The sequence below is a fragment of the Oncorhynchus gorbuscha genome, linkage group LG15 (assembly GCF_021184085.1).
Source record: "Oncorhynchus gorbuscha isolate QuinsamMale2020 ecotype Even-year linkage group LG15, OgorEven_v1.0, whole genome shotgun sequence".
Classification (NCBI taxonomy): Eukaryota; Metazoa; Chordata; class Actinopteri; order Salmoniformes; family Salmonidae; genus Oncorhynchus; species Oncorhynchus gorbuscha.
In genome coordinates this window covers 70593133-70618334 of record NC_060187.1, presented here as the reverse complement: position 1 = coordinate 70618334, position 25202 = coordinate 70593133, and the positions used below count along the sequence as shown (strand labels likewise).

The 25202-nt window shown below is 47.2% G+C and overlaps 1 pseudogene; it reads left to right on the top strand.

Annotated features, from left to right (window-relative positions):
* The window catches only part of LOC123997315, a 141041-nt pseudogene extending 122274 nt beyond the window's left edge, over positions 1 to 18767 (top strand).
* The last annotated feature ends 6435 nt before the right edge of the window (positions 18768 to 25202 follow it).

Sequence of the window (25202 nt, the reverse complement as noted above, 5' to 3'; positions counted from 1 at the left end):
GCTACATTAGCAGAGAGTTGGCTCATTTGAATGAATAATCTGGCATTGACAATGACTCCCATTTGTTTCCACCAGGTGAGGAGCCAGAGGATACAGACTTTGAGATGCCCAAGGTGTACGAGCCCATCGAGTCGCTTGAGAGCCTGATGGACAGGCTCAACATGTTCCTTGGCCAGTACAACGAGAGCATCAGAGGAGCTGGCATGGACATGGTGTTCTTCAGAGATGCTATGATACACCTTGTCAAGGTAGAGGGAAACTGTCATTATGTTCACCTATAGCTGTTTATGAGCAATTATTACCACCTTTGTCATGCATTATAGTGCATTGTGTATAGATCATAAGGTATTATAAACATGCTTATATCACATTACAAAGAGGGTCTTCATAAAAAGTATTACTAAACATTCACGTTGAAAGCGTTTCAGTCAGTCACCAATGAGTGTACGCATCAAATCTCTTGATATAAGAACAGAAAAGGAAGGAATCTCTCTCTTTGTCTTTTTAAAAATGTAACCTTTATTTAACTAGGCAAGTCAGTTAAGAACAAATTCTTATTTTCAATGATGGCCTAGGAACAGTGGGTTAACTGCCTGTTCAGGGGCAGAACGACAGATTTGTACCTTGGGGATTTGAACTTGCAACCTTCCGGGTACTAGTCCAACGCTCTAACCACTAGGCTACCCTGCCGCCCCATGTCTGTCTTTAGATCTCCAGGATCATCCGCACCCCCAGAGGGAATGCCCTTCTAGTAGGAGTGGGGGGATCAGGCAAGCAGAGCCTGACTAAACTGGCTTCCTTCATCGCCGGATACAAGACCTTTCAGATCACACTAACACGGTACAGACACACCCTGTCTTTACTAGCATACTACTACATACTTCCTACTTCATAATAAGTAGTTTGCTAGGAAGGTTATTGGAACAGACACACTGTCTCATACAGTCCCTTTGTAACTGTAACAGGCGTTTATAATGTATTGAACGTGGTCATGCAGTTCTGTTGTCCTCCTGTAGATGGTAGCTTTGCTTGCATTACTGCAAGTGCACAGTAACTCTGCCAATTTGTCTTTCCTCAATTCCTCACGTCCCCTGTCCTCGCCTCCTTCTCGAAACACATTGGAGGAGTGGAGGAAATACTCATTGTGAAAAATATGTATTTTCACACCTTCGCTATCACCTGTAACATCCCTGTGTTCTGTCCTCAGTTCGTACAACACTGCTAACCTGATAGAGGATCTGAAGGGTCTGTACAGGACAGCAGGCCAGCAGGGAAAAGGCATCAGCTTCATCTTCACTGATAACGAGATCAAGGACGAGTCTTTCCTGGAGTACATGAATAATGTGTTATCATCTGGGGAGGTCAGCACATTGATCACATGAACACACGTAAAACATTAGAGTATTTTCAAGAAGTTGTGTCAATCTGTGTTTGAGAAAAAATATCGCACTCCATTATAACTTGGATAACTGTTGTTGTATATTGTGCTAATTTTCTCAGGTGTCAAACTTGTTTGCTCGAGATGAAATTGATGAGATCATCAGTGACCTCATACCAGTCATGAAAAGAGAATTTCCTCGGCGACCACCGACCAATGACATTCTCCATGACTACTTTATGAGCAGGGTCAGACAGAACCTACACGTGGTTCTCTGCTTCTCTCCTGTTGGGGAAAAGTTCCGGAACAGAGCCCTGAAGTTCCCTGCCCTCATCTCCAGCTGCACCATGGACTGGTTCAGCCGCTGGCCCAAAGATGCTCTGATCGCAGGTGTGTGTATTTGTGTGTCCGCTGGTGTCCATTTGTGGGTAAGCATGTGTTTTCGTCTCTGTATGCGCACATACAGTATAAATGTATACTGCATACTTTGGAGATTGAAGCAAATCACTATTAATCTGTTTACTCTCCAGTGTCAGAGCACTTCCTGTCCACCTATGACATCGACTGTTCGACCGTGGTGAAGGGGGAGGTGGTGCAGTGTATGGGCTCCTTCCAGGACGGCGTGGCAGAGAAGTGTGTAGATTACTTCCAGAGGTACCGCCGCGCCACGCACGTCACTCCCAAGTCCTACCTCTCCTTCATCCAGGGATACAAGACCATCTATAAGGAGAAGCACTCCGAGGTGCAGACGCTGGCACACAGGTAATTACAGTACCGTAATTTCTGGACTATTAAGCGCACCTGAATATAAACCACACCCACTGAATTTTTTTAAATATGTATTTTGTACATAAATAAGCCGCACGTGTCTATAAGCCGCAGGTGCCTACCGGTATATTGAAACAAATTAACTTTACACAGCCTTTAAACGAAACATGGCTTGTAAATAAAAATAAATAGGCTTTTAAACGAAACACGGCTTGCAACAAAACATTTAAAAATAGCAGTAAATAGTGACCTACAAAAGAAAGTCATTGGTCACTATCTTCCTCCTCCTGTGCACTGAAACCACTGAAGTCATCTCCTTCGGTGTCGGAGTTGAATAGCCTCAGAATTACTTCATCCGATGTTGGATCGCTGCCCTCTTCAACATGCAGCAGTCCAGCCTTTCGAAACTCATTGATGATAGTGGATTTTTTGACAATGCTGCACGCTGTCAGCAGCTCTATTTCTTTTTCCAACAGCCAGATCGATCGCCTTCAATTTGAAAGCTGCATCATATGCATTTCTCCGTGTCTTTGCCATGATGAGGGTGACAAAATGACTACCGTAATCAGAATGATGAGAAGTTTGAGCGCGCTCGATTTACGTCACATTTTGTGACGGTGCTCAGTTTTTTGGCGGTATGAATCTTGTGAAAGCGGGAAAAATCCATAAATTAGCCGCGTCATTGTATAAACCCGCGAGGTTCAAAGCGTGGGGAAAAAGTAGCGGCTTATAGTCCGGAAATTACAGTACTTCCTTACTCTCTTAATGCTCTTCGTTCCTATGTGGAACATGCGGCTTCACAGTACACCATGGTCGAAATAAATTGTAGATGTTTTTCACAGCATTTATCTATCGTAATTGTCACGCCTTGGTCTTAGTATTTTGTGTTTTCTTTAATTATTTGTTCAGGCCAGGGTGTGACATGGGGTTATTGTATTGTCTAATTGTTTTTTTTGTATGCATTGGGATTGTGGTTGATTAGGGGTGTGTCTAGTATAGGCTTGGCTGCCTGAGGCGGTTCTCAATCAGAGTCAGGTGATTCTTGTTGTCTCTGATGGGGAACCGTATTTAGGTAGCCTGGGTTTCACTGTGTATTTCGTGGGTGATTGTTCCTGTCTGTGTAGTGTTCACCAGATAGGCTGTAATAGGTTTCACGTTCCGTTTGTTGTTTTTGTATTTATTTAGTTATTTCATGTATCGTCATTCTCTTCCTTAAAGAACATGAGTAACAACCACGCTGCATTTCGGTCCGACTCTCTTTCGACAAACGAAGAACGCTGTTACAGTAATGCTGTGTGTCTATCACATGATTTAATATAATTCTAGTATTATATAGTATTCTATATGCCAATATATGGTGTACACTGTGGTATATCACTCTCTTACTATTCTGCCTTTTAGTCATCCTTTTACTCATTAATATATGTTCAAGAAAGATTAGACCGAACTTACCTGGTATACTTGTATAATACAATGATTGCTGATCCCATTCTGTTTCCCCATCAGAATGAACACAGGTCTTCAGAAGCTGAAGGAGGCATCTGTGTCTGTAGCATTACTCAGCAACGAGCTGGAGGTCAAAGAGAAGGAGCTGCAAATCGCCAACGAGAAGGCAGACATGGTGTGTGTGTATGTTTGGTGTATGCTACTCCTCTATCTCTTGTTTCCCAGCAACAGACTTACCAAATACCAATACCAGAACTTTGAAGTGTACATACACTGAACAAAAATGTATACGCAACATTCAAAGGTTTTACTAAGTTACAGTTCATATAAGGAAATTAGGCAATTTGGAGGACATTGGTCGCCAGGCCCACCCACTGGGAGCCAGACCCACCCACTGGGAGCCAGACCCAGCCACTGGGAGCCAGACCCACCCACTGGGAGCCAGACCCACCCACTGGGAGCCAGACCCAGCCAAATCCGTTTTTCCCAACAAAAGGGCTTTATTACAGACAACAACCCCATCCCACTCCCTTAGACATCCCGCAGGTGAAGAAGCTGGATGTGGAGGTCCTGGGCTGGTGTGGTTAAGATTGTGAAGCTGGTTGGACGTACTGACTAATTCTCTAAAAGGCAGCTTATGTAGTGTAATTAACATTCAATTCGCTGGCAACAGCTCTGGTGGACATTCCTGCAGTCAGCATGCCAGTTAGACACGCCCTCAAAACTTGAGACATTGGTGGCATTGTGTTGTATGACAAAACTGCACATTTTAAAATCAAATTAAATGTATTTATTTTGCCCTTCTTACATCAGCTGATATCTCAAAGTGCTGTACAGAAACCCAGCCTAAAACCCCAAACAGCAAGCAATGCAGGTGTAGAAGCACGTTGGCTAGGAAAAACTCCCTAGAAAGGCCAAAACCTAGGAAGAAACCTAGAGTGGAACCAGGCTATGAGGGGTGGCCAGTCCTCTTCTGGCTGTGCAGGGAGGAGATTATAACAGAACATGGCCAAGATGTTAAAATGTTCATAAATGACCAGCATGGTCAAATAATAATAATCACAGTAGTTGTCGAGGGTGCAACAGGTCAGCACGTCAGGAGTAAATGTCAGTTGGCTTTTCATAGCCGATCATTGAGAGTATCTCCATGGCCCCATCCGATGATACCCCTGGACAGGGCCAAACAGGCAGGATATAACCCCACCCACTTGGACAAAGCACAGCCCACACACCACTAGAGGGATATCTTCAACCACCAACTTACCATCCTGAGACAAGGCCGATTATAGCCCACAAAGATCTCCGCCACGGCACAACCCGATTAAGGGGCGCCAACCCAGACAGGAAGACCACGTCAGTGACTCAACTCACTCAAGTGACGCACCCCTCCTAGGGACGGCATGGAAGAGCACCAGTAAGCCAGTGACTCAGCCCCTGTAATAGAGTTAGAAGCAGAGAATCCCAGTGGAGAGAGGGGAACCGGCCAGGCAGAGACAGCAAGGGTGGTTCGTTGCGCCAGTGCCTTTCCGTTCACCTTCACACTCCTGGGCCAGACTACACTCAATCATAGGACCTACTCAAGAGATGAGTCTTCAATAAAGACTTAAAGGTTGAGACCGAGTTTGCGTCTCTCACATGGGTAGGCAGACCATTCCCTAAAAATGGAGCTCTATAGGAGAAAGCCCTGCCTCCAGCTGTTTGCTTAGAAATTCTAGGGACAATTAGAAGACCTGCATCTTGTGACCATAGCGTACGTGTAGGTATGTACGGCAGGACCAAACCGGAAAAATAGGAAGAAGCAAGCCCATGTAATGCTTTGTAGGTTAGCAGTAAAACCTTGAAATCAGTCCTTGCCTTAACAGGAAGCCAGTGTAGGGAGGCTAGCAATGGAGTAATATGATCAAATTTTTGGGTTCTAGTCAGGATTCTAGCAGCCGTATTTAGCACTAACTGAAGTTTATTTAGTGCTTTATCTGGGTATCCTGAAAGTAGAGCCTTTTATGTCCACCTGTTTGATCATTCTGTTTAATCAGCTTCTTGATATGCCACACATGTCAGGTGGATGGATTAACTTGGCAAAGGCGAAATGCTCACTAACATAGATTTAAACAAATTTGTGCTCAAAATTTGAGAGAAATTATTAAAAAATATATTTGTATTTTATTTCAGGTCATAAAACATGGGACCAACACTCTTCATATTGCATATGAACTTTTGCTTTATGCGAAAGATGCACCTCACTTCCTGTCTCTCTTGTGATGGTTTGTTGTGTCTCAGGTGTTGAAGGTGGTGACTGTGAAGGCCCAGGCAGCAGAGAAGGTCAAGGTGGAGGTCCAGAAGGTCAAGGACAAGGCTCAGGCCATAGTGGACAGCATCTCTGCTGACAAGGCCTTCGCTGAGGAGAAGCTGGAGGCTGCCAAGCCAGCCCTGGAGGAGGCTGAGGGTGCACTACAGGTCTGTTGGGAGGGGGATGGGAGGGGCCTGGGGGTGTGAGGGGTGACAAGGGGGTTCTTCTGAGAAGCATCAGACCCAGGCATGGCTTCAAGTTCAGATTTCCAATTGTGTTTAGTGTGTCCCTCTCTGGCCATGGATGCATTTGGTTAAGCTGGAGTTTACACTTTTGAGACAATTCCATTGGTTCCATTGTACCCCAAAATAACGGATTCAGTTTTGACCAATGTATTTGACCCAAGTCTTGTCCTTCAACATCAGGGGTGGGCAACATACGAGTCCATTTAGTCGCCCAGGGGAGGTTGGAGTAAAAACATGTTTTATGATTATACTCTTGAATGAAGACCACTCTTGAATGTCCAACTATATAGAAAGTATGTCAAAAATATAATGGACCTATATGTTTTAAAATAACTGCCCTTTTTCTATGCCGCAATTTGCCCTCTGCTGAATTCTGAAATCCTGACGTGGCCCTCGAGCTGAAATGATTGCCCACCCCGGCTCAATGTGGTAGTTCTCTCAGGTGAAAATATTTAATGAGGGCCTCCCAGGTGGCGCAGTGGTTAAGTGCACTGTACTGCAGCGCCAGCTGTGCTACCAGAGACTCTGGGTTCACGCCCAGGCTCTGTCATAACTGGCTGCGACTGGGAGGTCTGTGGGGCGACGCACAATTGGCCTAGCGTGGTTAGGGAGGGTTTGGCCAGTAGGGAAATACTTGTCTCATCGCGCACCAGCAATTCCTGTGGCGGGCTGGGTGCAGTGTGTGCTAACCAAGGTTGCCAGGTGCACAGTGTGACACCTGGCAACCTGACATATTGGTGCAGCTAGCTTCTGGGTTGGATGTGCGCTGTGTTAAGAAGCAGTGCGGCTTGGTTGGGTTGTGTATTGGAGGACACATGACTTTCAACCTTTGTCTCTCCCGAGCCTGTACGGGAGTTGTAGCGATGAGACAAGATACTGATATTGGGGAGAAAAGGGCAACAATTTTTTTTTTTAAAGATTTAATGAACCATATTCCTTCCTCATGTATTCATCAGACCATCAAGCCGTCGGACATTGCCACGGTGCGGACCCTGGGTCGGCCTCCCCACCTCATCATGAGGATCATGGACTGTGTTCTGCTGCTGTTCCAGAGGAGGGTGAACACGGTGAAGATCGACCCGGAGAAGAACTGCACCGTGCCCTCCTGGCAGGAGTCCCTCAAACTCATGACTGCTGGGAACTTCCTGGGCAGTCTACAGGTAGGAAACAGATGGCCAGCATCTAAGCAAATAAAGTAGTACAGTGTGCAGGTACAATGTCTGCATCCTGTAATATTACTACACTGTGCATTTCTACAGTAACATACTACACTATAGACACTGCACTACAGGCACATATGACCAGGAAATCAACTTCAGTGGTGATGCAATGGCAGCTTGCTTTGATCTCCGGCTCTGTTGTCTCTCTCTAACAGCAATTCCCCAAAGACAGTATCAATGAGGAGATGGTGGAGCTACTGCTGCCCTACTTCGACATGCCAGACTACACCCTGGAGACGGCCAAGCGTGTGTGTGGAAACGTGGCTGGTCTGGCCTCCTGGACCAAAGCCATGGCCTCCTTCTTCTCCATCAACAAGGAGGTGCTCCCATTAAAGGTGGGCCTAAACCCGGTGGTGTTGTGTAACACCACCCGCCTCTCTGATAACCTTTGACATGTGTACCACAAACTTGCTAATTGATTTCTTCTTTCCAGTACATTTTGTTGTCCCCGAGTGTCCAGTTAATATTTGATACTGTACTTATCTCTTAGGCTAACCTGGCAGTGCAGCAGAACCGGCTGGCCATAGCCAACATAGACCTGCAGGTGGCCCAGGCAGAGCTGGATGACAAGCAGGCAGAGCTGGATGTGGTCCAAGCAGAGTATGAGAAGGCCATGATGGAGAAACAGGTACTGAACACCTCTTATCTCAATGCCTTAGATTAAAAAATAAATACAAATATTCTGTTAAACAAATATTCTCTCTCTCTCTCTCAGACTGTGTTGGAGGATGCTGAACGCTGCAGACACAAGATGCAGACGGCCTCTAGCCTCATCAGTGGTCTGGCTGGAGAGAAGGAGCGCTGGACAGAGCAGAGCAAAGGGTTTGCCACCCAGACCAAGCGCCTTGTAGGTGGGTTCATTCAAACCTTTTTTCTCCGCATTTTTTAAAATAACAGGGCTAACTTTCACAAAAGCTTCGTATGACCTATTGTCATTGCCTACAATTCTCAACATCTTATTTTTTGGGGGAGATGCTCCGGTTGCTTCTGTACCATATTATTTTTCAATGCGTATTAGTATTTTATCTGTAGTTATGCTATACAGTAGGATGGAGGTGTGAACCAACCTATGTGTGCTAACTTCTTGGCTCAGGTGACGTCTTATTGGCCACAGCCTTTCTGTCCTACTCCGGCCCCTTCAACCAGGAGTTCCGGAACCTTCTCCTGACCGACTGGCAGAGGGAGATGAAGACCAGACACATCCCGTTCGGGAACAACCTCAACCTGACCGAGATGCTGATCGACGCACCTACGGTCAGCGAGTGGAACCTTCAGGGCCTGCCCAACGATGACCTATCCATCCAGAACGGAATCATCATCACCAAGGCCTCACGCTTCCCTCTCCTCATAGACCCTCAGACCCAGGGCAAGATCTGGATAAAAAAGAAAGAATCCAGGAATGAGCTGCAGGTTGGGCCGCATTCATTTTCACAGTATTCTCTCCCATAACTATGCCCTCCCATTGTCTAGCCGATAGATTTAGTATGTTTCCGAACAGCGGGTACACTTGCCTTAGGCCTAACTAACCTTTGGATCTGTCAGATCTTCCTTCTTGGTAAATAAACTCTGTGTAATACTGTGTCAGTAATGAGACGTTTCTGTGGTTCCCAGATCACCTCCCTGAACCACAAGTACTTCAGGAACCACCTGGAGGACAGCCTGTCTCTGGGGCGCCCCCTACTGATCGAGGACGTAGGGGAGGAGCTGGACCCTGCACTGGACAACATACTGGAGAAAAACTTCATCAAGACGGGCTCCACTTATAAAGTATGTACTATTATGCTAACCACATTATCAATCCTCACATTATCCAATGAAACACATTATCGTTATGGGGTTATTATCGCTGGGGCTATTCATGACTGTCTTTCTCCCTTCATGACTGTCTTTCTCCCTTCATGACTGTCTTTCTCTCTTCATAACTGTCTTTCTCCCTTCGTGACTGTCTTTCTCCCTTCGTGACTGTCTTTCTCTCTTCGTGACTGTCTTTCTCTCTTCGTGACTGTCTTTCTCTCTTCGTGACTGTCTTTCTCCCTTCGTGACTGTCTTTCTCCCTTCGTGACTGTCTTTCTCCCTTCGTGACTGTCTTTCTCTCTTCGTGGCTGTCTTTCTCCCTTCGTGGCTGTCTTTCTCCCTTCATGGCTGTCTTTCTCCCTTCATGGCTGTCTTTCTCCCTTCATGGCTGTCTTTCTCCCTTCATGGCTGTCTTTCTCCCTTCATGGCTGTCTTTCTCCCTTCGTGACTGTCTTTCTCCCTTCATGACTGTCTTTCTCTCTTCCTGCACCAGGTGAAAGTGGGAGACAAGGAGGTGGATATGATGAGGGGGTTCCGTCTTTATGTGACCACTAAGCTCCCCAACCCTGCGTACACCCCAGAGATCAGCGCCCGCACCTCCATCATAGACTTCACTGTCACCATGAGGGGTCTGGAGGACCAGCTGCTGGGACGGGTCATCCTCACTGAGAAACAGGTCAGGAACCACGTCCAACCACGTGCTTATGAAATCATGGATAAAAACATTTGAATGTATCAATAAAAGGTCATTTTGTTGTAGTTGTTTAATAGTGAGCCTTTATTAGAATTGTACATAATGACTGTGACCACCCATTTTGAAATGTACTAAATCAAATGAACACAGAGAATGAACCCAGCAGAGAAATGTTAAAAGACCTGAAAAATGACCCTCAAAATCAGTGTCTGTCTGAATGGTGTGCCTGTTTCTCTTGCTGTTGGTCTGAATTCTCATGTTCTGAGCTCTGACTGACCGGTGTTTCTGCCTGTTGGAGAAGGAGCGTACAGACCTGCTGGAGGATGTGACTGCCAATGTAACAGTATAGACTTTACGTCCGTCCCTTCGCCCCGACCTGGGCGCGAACCAGGGACGCTCTGCACACAGACAACAGTCACCCTCGAAGCATCATTACCCATCGTTCCACAAAAGCTACTACTTCAAGGTCTCAGAGCGAGTGACATCACCGATTGAAACGCTACCAGTGCGCACCACCGCTAACTAGCTAGCCATTTTGCATCGTCTACACCAACAAGAACATTATTGTCTGAACAGTGCTCTTATCTATCCCTGTTATTTCTAGGAGTTGGAGAAGGAGCGCACAGACCTGCTAGAAGATGTAACAGCCAACAAGAGGAAGATGAAAGAGCTGGAGGACAACCTGCTGTATCGTCTGACCTCTACCCAGGGTTCCCTGGTGGACGACGAGAGCCTCATCATCGTCCTGGGCAACACCAAGCGCACCGCCGAGGACGTCATACAGAAACTACAGATCTCAGCTGAGACCGAGATCCAGATCAACACCGCTAGAGAGGAGTACAGACCTGGTGAGTTGGTTGTACTGCGGTTAGGGTAGAGTTATTCTCGGTACAGACCTGGTGAGTGGGTTGTACTGCGGTTAGGGTAGAGTTATTCTCGGTACAGACCTGGTGAGTTGGTTGTACTGTGGTTAGGGTAGAGTTATTCTCGGTACAGACCTGGTGAGTGGGTTGTACTGGGGTTAGGGTAGAGTTATTCTCGGTACAGACCTGGTGAGTTGGTTGTACTGGGGTTAGGGTAGAGTTATTCTCGGTACAGACCTGGTGAGTTGGTTGTACTGGGGTTAGGGTAGAGTTATTCTCGGTACAGACCTGGTGAGTTGGTTGTACTGGGGTTAGGGTAGAGTTATTCTCGGTACAGACCTGGTGAGTGGGTTGTACTGGGGTTAGGGTAGAGTTATTCTCGGTACAGACCTGGTGAGTGGGTTGTACTGGGGTTAGGGTAGAGTTATTCTTGGTACAGACCTGGTTGAGTTGGTTATTTGTACAGACCTGGTGGGGTTACTGTGGTTAGGGTAGAGTTATTCTCGGTACAGACCTGGTGAGTTGGTTGTACTGGGGTTAGGGTAGAGTTATTCTCGGTACAGACCTGGTGAGTTGGTTGTACTGGGGTTAGGGTAGAGTTATTCTCGGTACAGACCTGGTGAGTTGGTTGTACTGGGGTTAGGGTACAGACCTGGTGAGTTGGTTGTACTGGGGTTAGGGTAGAGTTATTCTCGGTACAGACCTGGTGAGTGGGTTGTACTGGGGTTAGGGTAGAGTTATTCTCGGTACAGACCTGGTGAGTTGGTTGTACTGGGGTTAGGGTAGAGTTATTCTCGGTACAGACCTGGTGAGTGGGTTGTACTGGGGTTAGGGTAGAGTTATTCTCGGTACAGACCTGGTGAGTTGGTTGTACTGCGGTTAGGGTAGAGTTATTCTCGGTACAGACCTGGTGAGTTGGTTGTACTGTGGTTAAGTCGCTCTGGATAAGAGCGTCTGCTAAATGACTTAAATGTAAATGTAAATGTTAGGGTAGAGTTATTCGCGGTACAGACCTGGTGAGTTGGGTGGGTTGTCCTGTACCGGTTTGTTTTAGGGTAAGGATCAAAACATTTTGGGCTCTTTATTGATTGGCTGACCAACCAATCACAGTGCTCTGCTGGATGGCAACTGGCACGAACCACCTTGTGTTGACTGTTCTTCAGGAGCAATCTGTTCCTCACACTTTTCCAGTGGCAAGTTTGTTTGAGCTGGATGTATGTCACTCACTGTCAGCCTGTATGTTATTGTGCTGTTACAGTGGCCACCAGAGGCAGCATCCTGTACTTCCTCATCACTGAGATGTCCATGGTTAACGTCATGTACCAAACGTCACTACGACAGTTCTTGGGAATCTTTGACGTTTCTCTGGCCAGGTACAGTAGTAATACACTTTGTCTCATACTGAATAACATATATTTGTACTTATGTATTTACATTGAATTGTTGGTCCTCAGATGTGGTTCAGTCATTTTATGTAAACATTGAATGATTAGTGAATTGATAAGTTACACTGGGGGATATGTGGTTTTGCATAACCTTTTGTGTAGTTGTAGGAGTCTTCTGATTCTTCAAGTATAATATCTGAAACCATAGCAACAGTTATATTTTAATATTAACATAATAACCATCACACTATGCCTTCTGAACAGATCAACCAAAAGTCCAATCACCAGCAAGCGAATAGCGAACATCATTGAGCACATGACCTTTGAGGTACACAAGTATGCAGCCAGGGGTCTGTATGAGGAGCACAAATTCCTGTTTACCCTCCTGCTGACGCTGAAGATCGACATGCAGAGTAACCGCGTGAAACACGCCGAGTTCCTCACCCTCATTAAAGGTGTGGAACAAAATCCGTCCTCCAATTAATTCCACCAATCTGAATGTCCACAGTTACTGAAATAGCAAAATGTTGTTAATTGCTCACAGACCATTGGCTTGGAAAGAACATCCTCTGTCTGTCCTATGCAGGAGGTGCCTCTCTGGATCTGAAGGCTTGCCCCCATAAGCCGGCCAAGTGGATCTTAGACATAACTTGGCTCAATCTGGTGGAGCTCAGTAAACTGTGGCAGTTCTCGAATATCCTTAATCAGGTGTGTTCCCCATGTGGTGCTTTCTTACACTGCTACTTCATGTTGTCCCGCTCTCAAAATACACTCCCTCAATAAGTCTGTTTCATGGCCCCCTAAATAAGTCTGTTTAAATGATCCCCTAAATAAGTCTGTTTCATGGCCCCCTAAATAAGTCTGTTTAAATGGTCCCCTAAATAAGTCTGTTTCATGGCCCCCTAAATAAGTCTGTTTAAATGGTCCCCTAAATAAGTCTGTTTCATGGCCCCCTCACCCTGGTAAACCCCCCTATTCATTGTAGTGCTCCTCTGATTACAGTGCTCCTTTTACTCCTCTAAGCTCTGTCACATATGGCATTGAACTAGTCATTGTATTGAGCTGTGTGTGTCTGTCCAGATCTGTTGTAATGAGAAGCAGTGGAAGGCATGGTTTGATAAGGAGACCCCTGAGGAGGAGGTGATCCCTAATGCCTATGACCAGAACCTGGACTGTTTCCACCGCCTGCTGCTCATACGCTCCTGGTGTCCAGACAGGACCATCGCACAGGTACACCGGTAACTCTCATTGAATTATTAAGTAATTAATCAATCAATCCAAGACATAATACTTTATGAAATGTCTACGCTTTTTGGTATTTTCATCAAAGCTTTGGACTGAGTTTTAGAGAGTATTTCTACTGCATATTTCTTGAATCTAATAGCAGGTTACTTTTTAACTAATGTTTTACCTGTTATCCTCCAGGCCCGTAAGTACATCATGGACTCGATGGGGCAGAAGTATGCAGAGGGAGTGATCCTGGACCTAGAGAAGACGTGGGAGGAGTCAGACCCCCGGACCCCGCTCATCTGCTTCCTGTCCATGGGCTCAGACCCCACCGACTCCATCATCGTCCTGGGAAAGAGGCTGAAGATAGAGACGCGCTATGTCTCCATGGGCCAGGGACAGGAGGTCCACGCACGCAAGCTGCTCCAGCAGACCATGGCCAACGTGAGTCCTGAACACAGCATTACAGTACACACTGACTGGACTTCAGACTGTATTAAACTGTATTAAAAATGAAATGGACTAACACCACATGCATCTCCCTCACATTATTAATTGAATTACGTAAGGTCATTAGTAATGAATCACTCTCCCAATATGGACAATTAACTATGTATTATATTATTTTGTATTTTATCCCGAATGCACACACAGGGTGGGTGGGCCTTGCTCCAGAACTGCCACCTGGGCCTGGACTTCATGGATGAGCTGATGGATACTGTGACAGAGACAGACGCCGTCCATGAGACCTTCCGCCTGTGGATTACTACAGAGGTCCATAAACACTTCCCCATCACACTGCTGCAGATGTCCAACAAGTTCACTAATGAGCCTCCACAGGGACTGAAGGCAGGGCTGAAGAGGACTTATGGAGGTGGGTCACACCACGGTTCACACATACATATGCATGCATGATTCAACCCTAGCCTTAACCACAACCCAAATCCCAGCATCACGTCCACATCCCAGTTCAACCCTAACCCTAGATTCACTTCCACATCCCAGTTCAACCCTAACCCTAGATTCACGTCCACATCCCAGTTCAACCCTAACCCTAGATTCACGTCCACATCCCAGTTCAACCCTAACCCTAGATTCACGTCCACATCCCAGTTCAACCCTAACCCTAGATTCACGTCCACATCCCAGTTCAACCCTAACCCTAGATTCACGTCCACATCCCAGTTCAACCCTAACCCTAGATTCACGTCCACATCCCAGTTCAACCCTAACCCTAGATTCACGTCCACATCCCAGTTCAACTCTAACCCTAGATTCACTCCACATCCACATCCCAGTTCAACTCTAACCCTAGATTCACGTCCACATCCCAGTTCAACCTAACCCTAGATTCACGTCACATCCCAGTTCAACCCTAACCCTAGATTCCGTCCACATCCCAGTTCAACCTAACCCTAGATTCACGTCCACATCCCAGTTCAACCCTAACCCTAGATTCTAACCCTAGTCCACATCCCAGTTCAACTCTAACCCTAACCATCCCAGATAGATTCACTTCCACATCCCAGTTCAACTCTAACGTCCACATCCCAGTTCAACCCTAACCCTAGATTCACGTCCACATCCCAGTTCAACCCTAACCCTAGATTCACGTCCACATCCCAGTTCAACCCTAACCCTAGATTCACGTCCACATCCCAGTTCAACCTAACCCTAGATTCACGTCCACATCCCAGTTCAACCCTAACCCTAGATTCACGTCCACATCCCAGTTCAACCCTAACCCTAGATTCACGTCCACATCCCAGTTCAACCTAACCCTAGATTCACGTCCACATCCCAGTTCAACCTAACCCTAGATTTCCACATCCCAGTTCAACCTAACCCAGATTCACATCCCAGTTCAACTCTAACCCTAGATTCACGTCCACATCCCAGTTCAACTCTAACCCTAGATTCACGTCCACATCCCAGTTCAACCTAACCCTAGATTCACGTCCACATCCCAGTTCAACTCTAACCCTAGATTCACGTCCACATCCCAGTTCAACCTAACCCTAGATTCACGTCCACATCCCAGTTCAACCCTAACCCTAGATTCACGTCCACATCCCAGTTCAACCCTAACCCTAGATTTCATCCCAGTTCAACCCTAACCCTAGATTCACGTCCACATCCCAGTTCAACCTAACCCTAGATTCACGTCCACATCCCAGTTCATCCCAGTTCAATCCCAGTTCAACCTAACCCTAGATTCACGTCCACATCCCAGTTCAACCCTAACCCTAGATTCACGTCCACATCCCAGTTCAACCCTAACCCTAGATTCACGTCCACATCCCAGTTCAACCCTAACCCTAGATTCACGTCCACATCCCAGTTCAACCCTAACCCTAGATTCACGTCCACATCCCAGTTCAACCCTAACCCTAGATTCACGTCCACATCCCAGTTCACATCCCAGTTCAACCCTAACCCTAGATTCACGCCCACATCCCAGTTCAACCCTAACCCTAGATTCACGTCCACATCCCAGTTCAACCGTAGCCTTAATCCTAACCCTAGCTTCTTGTTTGTTGCTCCAGGCATTAACCAGGACCTGCTGGATGTCAGTAACATGGTCCAGTGGAGGCCCATGCTGTATGGGGTGGTGTTCCTCCACTCTACGGTCCAGGAGAGGCGTAAATACGGCCCACTGGGCTGGAACATCCCCTACGAGTTCAACCAGGCTGACTTCAACGCCACCGTGCAGTTTGTTCAGAACCACCTGGACGACATGGACATCAAGAAGGTAGGTGCAGCTCCTGCTGTAACTAAGTAAAGCTCTATCTTTACTTCTACTGTTAGTACTGCTACATGTCTTCCTATGTAAGATGTGTCTGTTCCTGTGTTGATGGTAGTCTGACGTCTCCCCAGGGTGTATCCTGGAATACAGTGCGCTACATGATCGGGGAGATCCAGTATGGCGGTAGGGTGACAGACGACTATGACAAGCGTCTGCTCAACACCTTCGCCAAGGTCTGGTTCAGTGAAAACATGTTTGGACCTGACTTCTATTTCTACAAAGGCTACAGCATTCCCAAGTGTTCCAACTTGGACCAATATCTGACATACATTCAGGTCAGTCCATTTTTCACACTCAGTCTCTCCTGCAGTTTACAGTGCTGTGTAACATTATATTTAATTAATGTAGTCAGACTACATGAAGATGTGTGCTGTATACATTATGTGAGGCATTGAGACATTTGGTAACACTTCCCATTAATACCTTGTTCATAATGCATTATAAGCACTTATAACACCTTATGAAATATCCACAATGCATTCCACGGTTTACTGTAGATTGGTAATGCACAGACATGCAGACTCTATGTATTTTCCCCTGCAGGGCCTACCGGCTTACGACACACCAGAGGTGTTTGGCCTGCACCCCAATGCTGACATAACATATCAGAGCAAGCTGGCCAAAGACGTCCTGGACACCATCCTGTCCATTCAGCCTAAGGACAGCTCCAGTGGTGGAGGGGAGACCAGGGAGGCCATTGTGGCCAGGCTGGCTGACGACATGCTGGAGAAACTACCTCCAGACTATGTACCGTTTGAAGTGAGTAGCACGGGTTTGGATTTAGCTAACCCTAATGGAAATAATCACCCATGATTAATACTGTGCTGGCCATTAAAAATAGTATTTCCCATAATACCTTGCTGCAGCAAGGTAGATTGTTAAAAAAAACTCTTGCAGGATGACGCCAAGCCATCTAACAATAACCCATGCAATAAAATTAATTTCATTAATATAACCCATAGTGCAGTGAGATGCACTTTGAAGATAATGTTTTTACTGCAATAGAGGTTTACTTTTTAATGTTCAGAACTGTGTTATGCATTTGCATTCCAGTATGTTAAGAATCAAATCAACGTTTATTTAAAGCGTAATTTCACAAGAGCATGTTTTCAATATATGCAGGTGAGAGAGAGGCTCCAGACGATGGGTCTGCTCCAGCCCATGCACATCTTCCTGCGTCAGGAGATAGACCGCATGCAGAGGGTCATCGTGCTGGTCAGGAACACGCTGACCGACCTCAAACTGGCCATCGACGGCACCATCATCATGAGTGAGAACCTACGGGATGCGCTGGACTGCATGTATGACGCACGCATCCCCTCACGTTGGAAGAAGGTACGTTTATTACTGCCTCTTGAGTACACGTTTATTCAGTTTTCTACGAATCTATTCCGTGTTCTATATTCTACTTCTGTGTTCTAGGCGTCATGGGCCTCCAGCACTCTAGGGTTCTGGTTTACTGAGTTGCTGGATAGGAACCGTCAGTTCCAGGCGTGGATCTTTGAAGGACGGCCTAACTGTTTCTGGATGACCGGGTTCTTTAACCCACAGGGCTTCCTAACTGCTATGAGACAGGTACAGATGGCACATTCACACATTCTAATGCAATCACAATTGAACATACTTACAGACTTGGCTAGGCCACTGAGGTTATATTTAGAGGTTGCACACACTACACAGTCATAGTTGATCATGAAGCTACAAAGACAAAGCCAGTCGATATTACTCTGTTTTTGTGTGTGTAGGAGATCACTCGTGCAAACAAGGGCTGGGCCCTAGACCGTATGGTGTTGTGCAACGAGGTGACCAAGTGGATGAAGGATGACATCACTCAGCCACCCTCTGAGGGGGTGTATGTGTACGGCCTCTATCTGGAGGGGGCGGGCTGGGACAGGAGGAACTGCAAACTCATCGACTCTAAACCCAAAGTGTTGTTTGAGATGATGCCTGTAGTCAGGATGTATGCTGAAAACAATGGTGAGTGCTGTAGTCAGTAGTTACTGTAACTTCCTGGAGACTCATTGAACAGTATCTCATTCAGCTGCTTGTTGTTTTCATCTATACATTATATGTTGAATATGTCAGTGGGTATGATATTTCACTTTTAGGTCAATAACAATGTGGTCTTTAATGGTTACAGTATTTCAGACCTACTGAATGGACAACATGCAGTGAAAAAGAAAGTCATGTGATCATTGTGTATAAGTAATGGATGTTTATCGTTGCTGTGGTCATTTCAGGTGTCAAGGATGCCCAGTTATACTCCTGTCCCATATATAAGAAGCCTGTAAGGATGGACCTGAATTACATTGCTGCTGTGGAACTGAGGACTGCTGCACCGCCTGAGTACTGGATACTACGTGGTGTGGCACTGCTGTGTGAAGTCAAATAACCCACTTCTATATTGTATAATAAGCATACATCTTGAAGTGGAGTGTTTCAGTGGTTAAAGGGGCAATCTGTAGTTCAAAACAACAACAAAGTTGCCACCCCATCATTGTTTTGTTAAACAGCTGAGGGATGTGGCTGGAGAAATGGAACCTTTAAGGATTAAATGAGGGAAGTGTCTTCATTTAGATTATGGTGGTAAGCTTCCGTAATAACAAAGTTGCACCTATCACTGGGTTGCAGGAATAATATAAAAATAAAGTCTATACCCCCAATTATTGAACGTCTGAACTATTTTGGGTGTGTGTTTACTTATTTATTTTACTGGAAGGTGTCACGACTAGTCAAGGTGGGTGGAATCAGGCGCAGAGAGCAAATAGTGAATAGAGGTTGATTCTCCGGTGAACAAAAATAAACACGGACAACCCAAACTACAAACAGGGTGAAAAATATCCAAAACAGGAATAACAGACAAACCGGAGAAATAAAACACAAACACCGACTGCCGAAACGAAATGACAAAAACAAACAATCCCGCACAAAACAAGGGCGGGACAACCTACATTAATTACAGATACTAATTAACTAACACACAGGTGAAAACAATCAGACAAAACCAACAGATAACCGAAAAGGGATCGGTAGTGGCTAATAGGACGGTGACGACGACCGCCGAGCACAGCCTGAACGGGCAGGAGAGCCAACCTCGGCGGAAGTCGTGACAGTACCCCCTCCCCCCCCGGCGGAGGACGAGGTGCCGGGCGATCCGGGTGGAGGCGGTGGAATTCTATCAGGAGAGAAGGGTCCAAATGTCCCTCACCGGAACCCAGCATCTCTCCTCCGGGCCGTACCCCTCCCAGTCCACGAGGTACTGTAGGCCCCCCACCCGGCGTCTAGAATCCAGAATGCCTCAAACTGTATACGCCGGGGGCCCATCGATGTCCAGAGGGGGCGGAGGGACCTCAGACACCTCACCTTCTTGCAGGGGACCAGCCACCACCGGCCTGAGGAGAGACACATGAAACGAGTGGTTAATACGGTAATACCTAGGAAGTTGTAACCTATAACACACCTCGTTTATTCTCCTCAGGACTTTGAACGGTCCCACACACTGCGGCCCCAGCTTCCGACAGGGCAGGCGGAGGGACAGGTTTCGGGTCGAGAGCCAGACCCTGTCCCCCGGTGCAAATACGGGGGTCTCACTGCGGTGCTGGTCAGCGCTCCTCTTCTGCCGTTCTCCCGCTAACCGTAAATGGGTCCTGAACGGCTTTTCAGGTGTCCTTGGAGTGCTGTACCCATTCCTCCACCGCAGGAGCCTCGGTCTGACTGATGCCATGGAGCCAGGACCGGCTGGTAACCTAACACACACTCAAAAGGAGACAAGTTAGTAGAGGAGTGGCGTAAGGAGTTCTGGGCTAGTTCGGCCCATGGAACATACCTTGCCCACTCACCAGGCCGGTCCCGACAGTAGGACCGCAGAAACCTGCCCACATCCTGGTTAACGCACTCCACCTGCCCATTACTCTCGGGGTGAAAACCTGAGGTTAAGCTGACCGAGACCCCCAGTCTCTCCATAAACGCCCTCCACACTCTGGACGTGAATTGGGGACCCCGATTAGAGACGATGTCCTCAGGCACCCCATAGTGCCGGAAGACATGGGTAAACAAAGCCTCAGCAGTCTGCAGGGCCGTAGGAAGACCGGGTAACGGAATAAGACGACAGGACTTAGAAAACCGATCCACAACGACCAGGATCGTAGTACTTCCCTGGGACGGGGGAAGGTCGGTAAGAAAATCCACCGATAAATGTGTCCACGGCCGTTGTGGAACGGGGAGGGGTTGTAATTTCCCTCTAGGTAGGTGCCGAGGAGCCTTGCTCTGAGCATGAGGCCCTCTCTATCTCAGCATCTACCTCCCATACCACCGGTGCCACAAGACATGACGGTGGAATGATTGGAGTTGGCTCTACTGACAGTTCCTCTGTATCATAGAGGCGAGACAGTGCGTCAGCTTTGGTGTTTTGGGAGCCTGGCCGATATGTGAGGGTAAACTGCCCGGATGTACTCGAGATTACGATGGTCAGTCCAGATGAGAAAAGGGTATTTAGCCCCCTCAAGCCAATGTCTCCACACCTTCAGAGCCTTGACTACAGCTAACAACTCCCGGTCCCCCATATCATAGTTTCGCTCCGCTGGGCTGAGCTTGCTCGAAAAGAAAGCACACGGGCGGAGTTTGGATGGCACGCCCGAGCGTTGGGACAGCACGGCTCCAACCCCAGCCTCGGACGCATCCACCTCCACTATGAACGCTAAAGAGGGATCCGGATGCGCCAACACGGGCGCATTGGTGAACAGCTCCTTCAGACGACTGAAAGCCCTGCCCGCCTCTGCTGACCAGCGCAAACGCACCGGTCCTCCCTTCAGCAGTGAGGTGATGGGAGCAGCCACCTGACCAAAACCCCGGATAAACCTCCGGTAGTAATTGGCAAATCCTAAAAACCGCTGCACTTCTTTCACCGTGGTCGAAGTCGGCCAATTACGCACGGCTGTAACGCGATCATCCTCCATTACCACCCCGGAGGTGGAAATACGATGCCCCAGGACCTTGCAATACAGGTCATGCTCCAGTAGTCGCCCAAGTACCTTACGCACCAGAGACACATGCGCCGCGCGTGTGGCAGAATAGATCAAGATGTCATCAATGTACACTACCACTCCCTGCCCGAGCAGGTCTCGGAGAATCTCATCTACGAAGGATTGGAAAACGGCTGGAGCATTCTTCAAACCGTATGGCATGACGCGGTACTCATAATGACCAGAAGTAGTACTAAATGCGGTTTTCCACTCATCTCCTCCCCGAATACGTACCAGATTATACGCGCTCCTCAGGTCCAGTTTTGTGAAGAATTGCGCCCCGTGAAATGATTCCATTGCCGTAGCGATGAGAGGTAGTGGGTAACTAAACCCCACTGTAATGGAATTTAGACCTCTATAATCAATACACGGACGCAGACCTCCATCCTTCTTCTTCACAAAAAAGAAGCTTGAGGAGACGGGTGATATGGAGGGCTGAATGTACCCCTGTCCCAGCAATTCGGAAACATATGTTTCCATTGCAACTGTCTCCTCCTGGGACAATGGATAAACGTGACTCCTAGGAAGTGCAGCGTTTTCCAGAAGGTTTATCGCGCAGTCCTCTCAACGATGAGGTGGTAATTTGGTCGCCCTCCCTTTACTGAAGGCGATAGCCAAATCGGCATATTCAGAGGGAATGCGCACGGTGGAAACTTGGTCTGGACTCTCCACCGTAGTCGCACCAACGGCAACTCCTATACACCTACCTGAACACTCCTCTGACCACCCCTTAAGAGCCCCCTGTCGCCAGAAAATCACCGGGCTGTGTTGAGCTAACCAGGAACCCCAACACCACTGGAAACGCAGGTGAATCTATAAGGAACAGGCTAATCTGCTCCTTATGATCACCCTGCGTTACCATGTCCAGCGGCACCGTAGCCTCCCTAATTACTCCTGACCCTAATGGTCGGCTATCTAAGGAGTGCACGGGAAAGGTTGATCTAACGACACCAGGGGAATCCCTAGCCTTAATGCAAGCCCACGATCCATAAAATTCCCAGCTGCGCCTGAATCGACTAGCGCTTTATGCTGTAGAGAGGGGGAAACCCCAGGGAAAGAAATCAATACAAACACATGACCGACAGGAAGCTCTGAATGAGTTTGGTGCTTACTCACCTGGGGTGATCGAGCAGTGTTCTGCCTGTCCTCCCGACTCCTAGACGAGTTCCTCCAGCACCGGTCGGACGTGTGCCCTCGTCGACCACAACTGGTGCAGGAGGACACTCCTCCTCCGGTCCCCCTCGAAGCCGTACCTCCTAATTCCATAGGGATAGGATCAGGGGGGCTGGGGATTGGAAACGACAGGACCTGATCCGAACGCCCGCGAGCAGCCAGCAGGTTGTCGAGACGGAAAGCCAGATCGATAAGTCCATCCAGTGAATATGTTGTGTCCCGACATGCCAGCTCCCTGCGGACGTCCTCCCTGAGACTACATCTAAAATGATCAATCAAGGTCCTGTCGTTCCATCCTGCTCCTGCTGCCAACGTCCTAAACTCTAGGGCAAAATCCTGTACGCTCCTCGTCTCCTGACGCAGGTGAAACAGCCATTCACCCGCCGCCCAATCCTCGGGTGGATGGTCAAAAACAGCTCGGAATCGGCGGGTGAACTCTGGGTAATTATCCTTAGCCGAGTCCGGACCATTCCACACTGCGTTGACCCACTCGAGGGCTCGCCCAGTCAAGCAGGAGACGAGGGCGAGCACGCTCTCCTCTCCAGAGGGAGCAGGACGCACGGTAGCCAGGTATAATTCCAGTTGAAGGAGGAAACCCTGGCACCCAGGCACCGATCCGTCAAACTCCCGTGGGAGTGTCAGCCGAAGAGCGCCAGAGCCATATGTGGTCGCAGAAACAGGAGGTGCTGGAGAAGGGGTTGCTAGAGATGAGGTGGGGAGGCCACTCCTCTCCCATCGATCCATTCTCTCCATCATTTGGTCCATAGCAGAACCAATCCAGTGAATCACACTGGTATGATGTAGGACCCTCTCTTCCATCGATGGGAGAGGAGACGCTGCTGCTCCTGCTGATTCCATGGGTGGTGCGGGATTCTGTCACGACTAGTCAAGGTGGGTGGAATCAGGCGCAGAGAGTAAATATTGAATAGAGGTTGATTCTCCGGTGAACAAAAATAAACACGGACAACCCAAAATACAAACAGGGTGAAAAATATCCAAAACAGGAATAACAGACAAACCGGAGAAATAAAACACCGACTGACGAAATGAAATGACAAAAACAAACAATCCCGCACAAAACAAGGGCGGGACAACCTACATTAATTACAGATACTAATTAACTAACACACAGGTGAAAACAATCAGACAAAACCAACAGATAACCGAAAAGGGATCGGTAGTGGCTAATAGGACGGTGACGACGACCGCCGAGCACAGCCTGAACGGGCAGGAGAGCCAACCTCGGCGGAAGTCGTGACAGAAGGAATAATTCTAAATGTCCTTATTTTTGTACTCACCATAATATGGTTGTCACTAGACTAATATACATTGGTAGACGTTGTATTGCTTCATCTTTGTACTGTACCTGTTAAGAAAATGTTCATATTTCAGTCATTATAGATTTAGAATTTTGAGGCAGAAAATAAATTATAAATGTAACATATGAATATAAAAACACAACAAAAGCAGTATAAAAAAGATAAATCAGAATGATAAAAGCAAGAGAGCACCAGCACATCTACATATCAACATGTAGATTATCCCACTGTCTTATCTTCCTAAATATGTTACATAAAAAATACTATCACAGGCTGTATCATAACTGCCGTGATTGGGAGTCACATAGGGCGGCGCACAATTGGCCCAGCGTCGTCCAGGTTAGGGTTTGGCCGGGGTAGGCCGTCATAATAAATAAGAATGACTTCTTAGCTGAGTTGCCTAGTTAAATAAAGGTTCAATGAAAATGTATGAGAATCTGTGATGTCATCGGCCTCCCCCCTTGCTTGAGGAACAATAGAGGAGCACTAGAGAACAAAAGAGGAAGGGCCCCAGGGTTGGGATCAATCCCATTTCAATTCCAGTCAATTCAGGATGGATGCTGAAATTCCAATTATTTTCAATTAGGAACATTTTGAATTGGAGTTTGGTTTACTTTCTGAATTGACTGGAATTCAAATTTAATTGACCCCAAACCTGAAAGCAACACAAAAACATCTTCCAATTCACATGTACATCCTAAAACATATCCAGTGACCAATAGCACTGATGTGAAAACTGAAAACACACCTCAAACATGTTAACTTATTACAAGCACACATAGTGAGATGTTGAAACATAGTTTAAGAGGATGTATTCATTATTAACCTCATGTAAGATGGTTTCTTACACTGAAAGTAGTCTATGAGCTAGGATAAACACAGTTGCCCCATCACTCCTATTGGTTTTTATCTAGCGGTGGTTAAAGTTAGCTGAAATGTGTGTAGTGGCTGTTTAAAGAAATACGAGACATGGATTACAGTTTTTCCTGGCTCATAGACTAATTACAGGGTAATGAACCATCTAACGTTGTAAAATACCGACATGATCCTTTAAATGGGTCCCAAAACACATCCAGTGAAAACTAGCACATGTGAACACATAAAATATCCAATTAGTTTAACTGTCTTCCCAACTGTCCTGCAGTCAGATCAGTGAGTCACACATCAACCAGAGAGAAAGGAGGAGGAAGGACAGAGGGGTCTGGTTGCAGTCTCTTGCTCCCCTCCTGCCCCACCCCATCCCTCTGTGGTCCTCTTCTCTCTCCTGTTGGACTCATCCTCCTGAATACTGCCCCCCCCCTCATCCTCCTCTTCCTGAATGCTCTTTCCACCTGCCTTCTTTGGCACAGATGTATCAGTGCACACCTCACCTCTTGGTTACGGATGGTATAGACGACAGGGTTGGTGCACCATGAGTAACACAAACAATGTGTTGAGACAAGTGAAGGGGCAGAGTTTGCTCGTGTAGTTGCAGACCGGTAAGACCGTAGATTATTGGCACCAGCTGCAGTAGAAACATACAGAGGTCGAAGGTTACAGTTCTACGAGCACGGTGGTTGTCTTGTTGGAGGGCCAC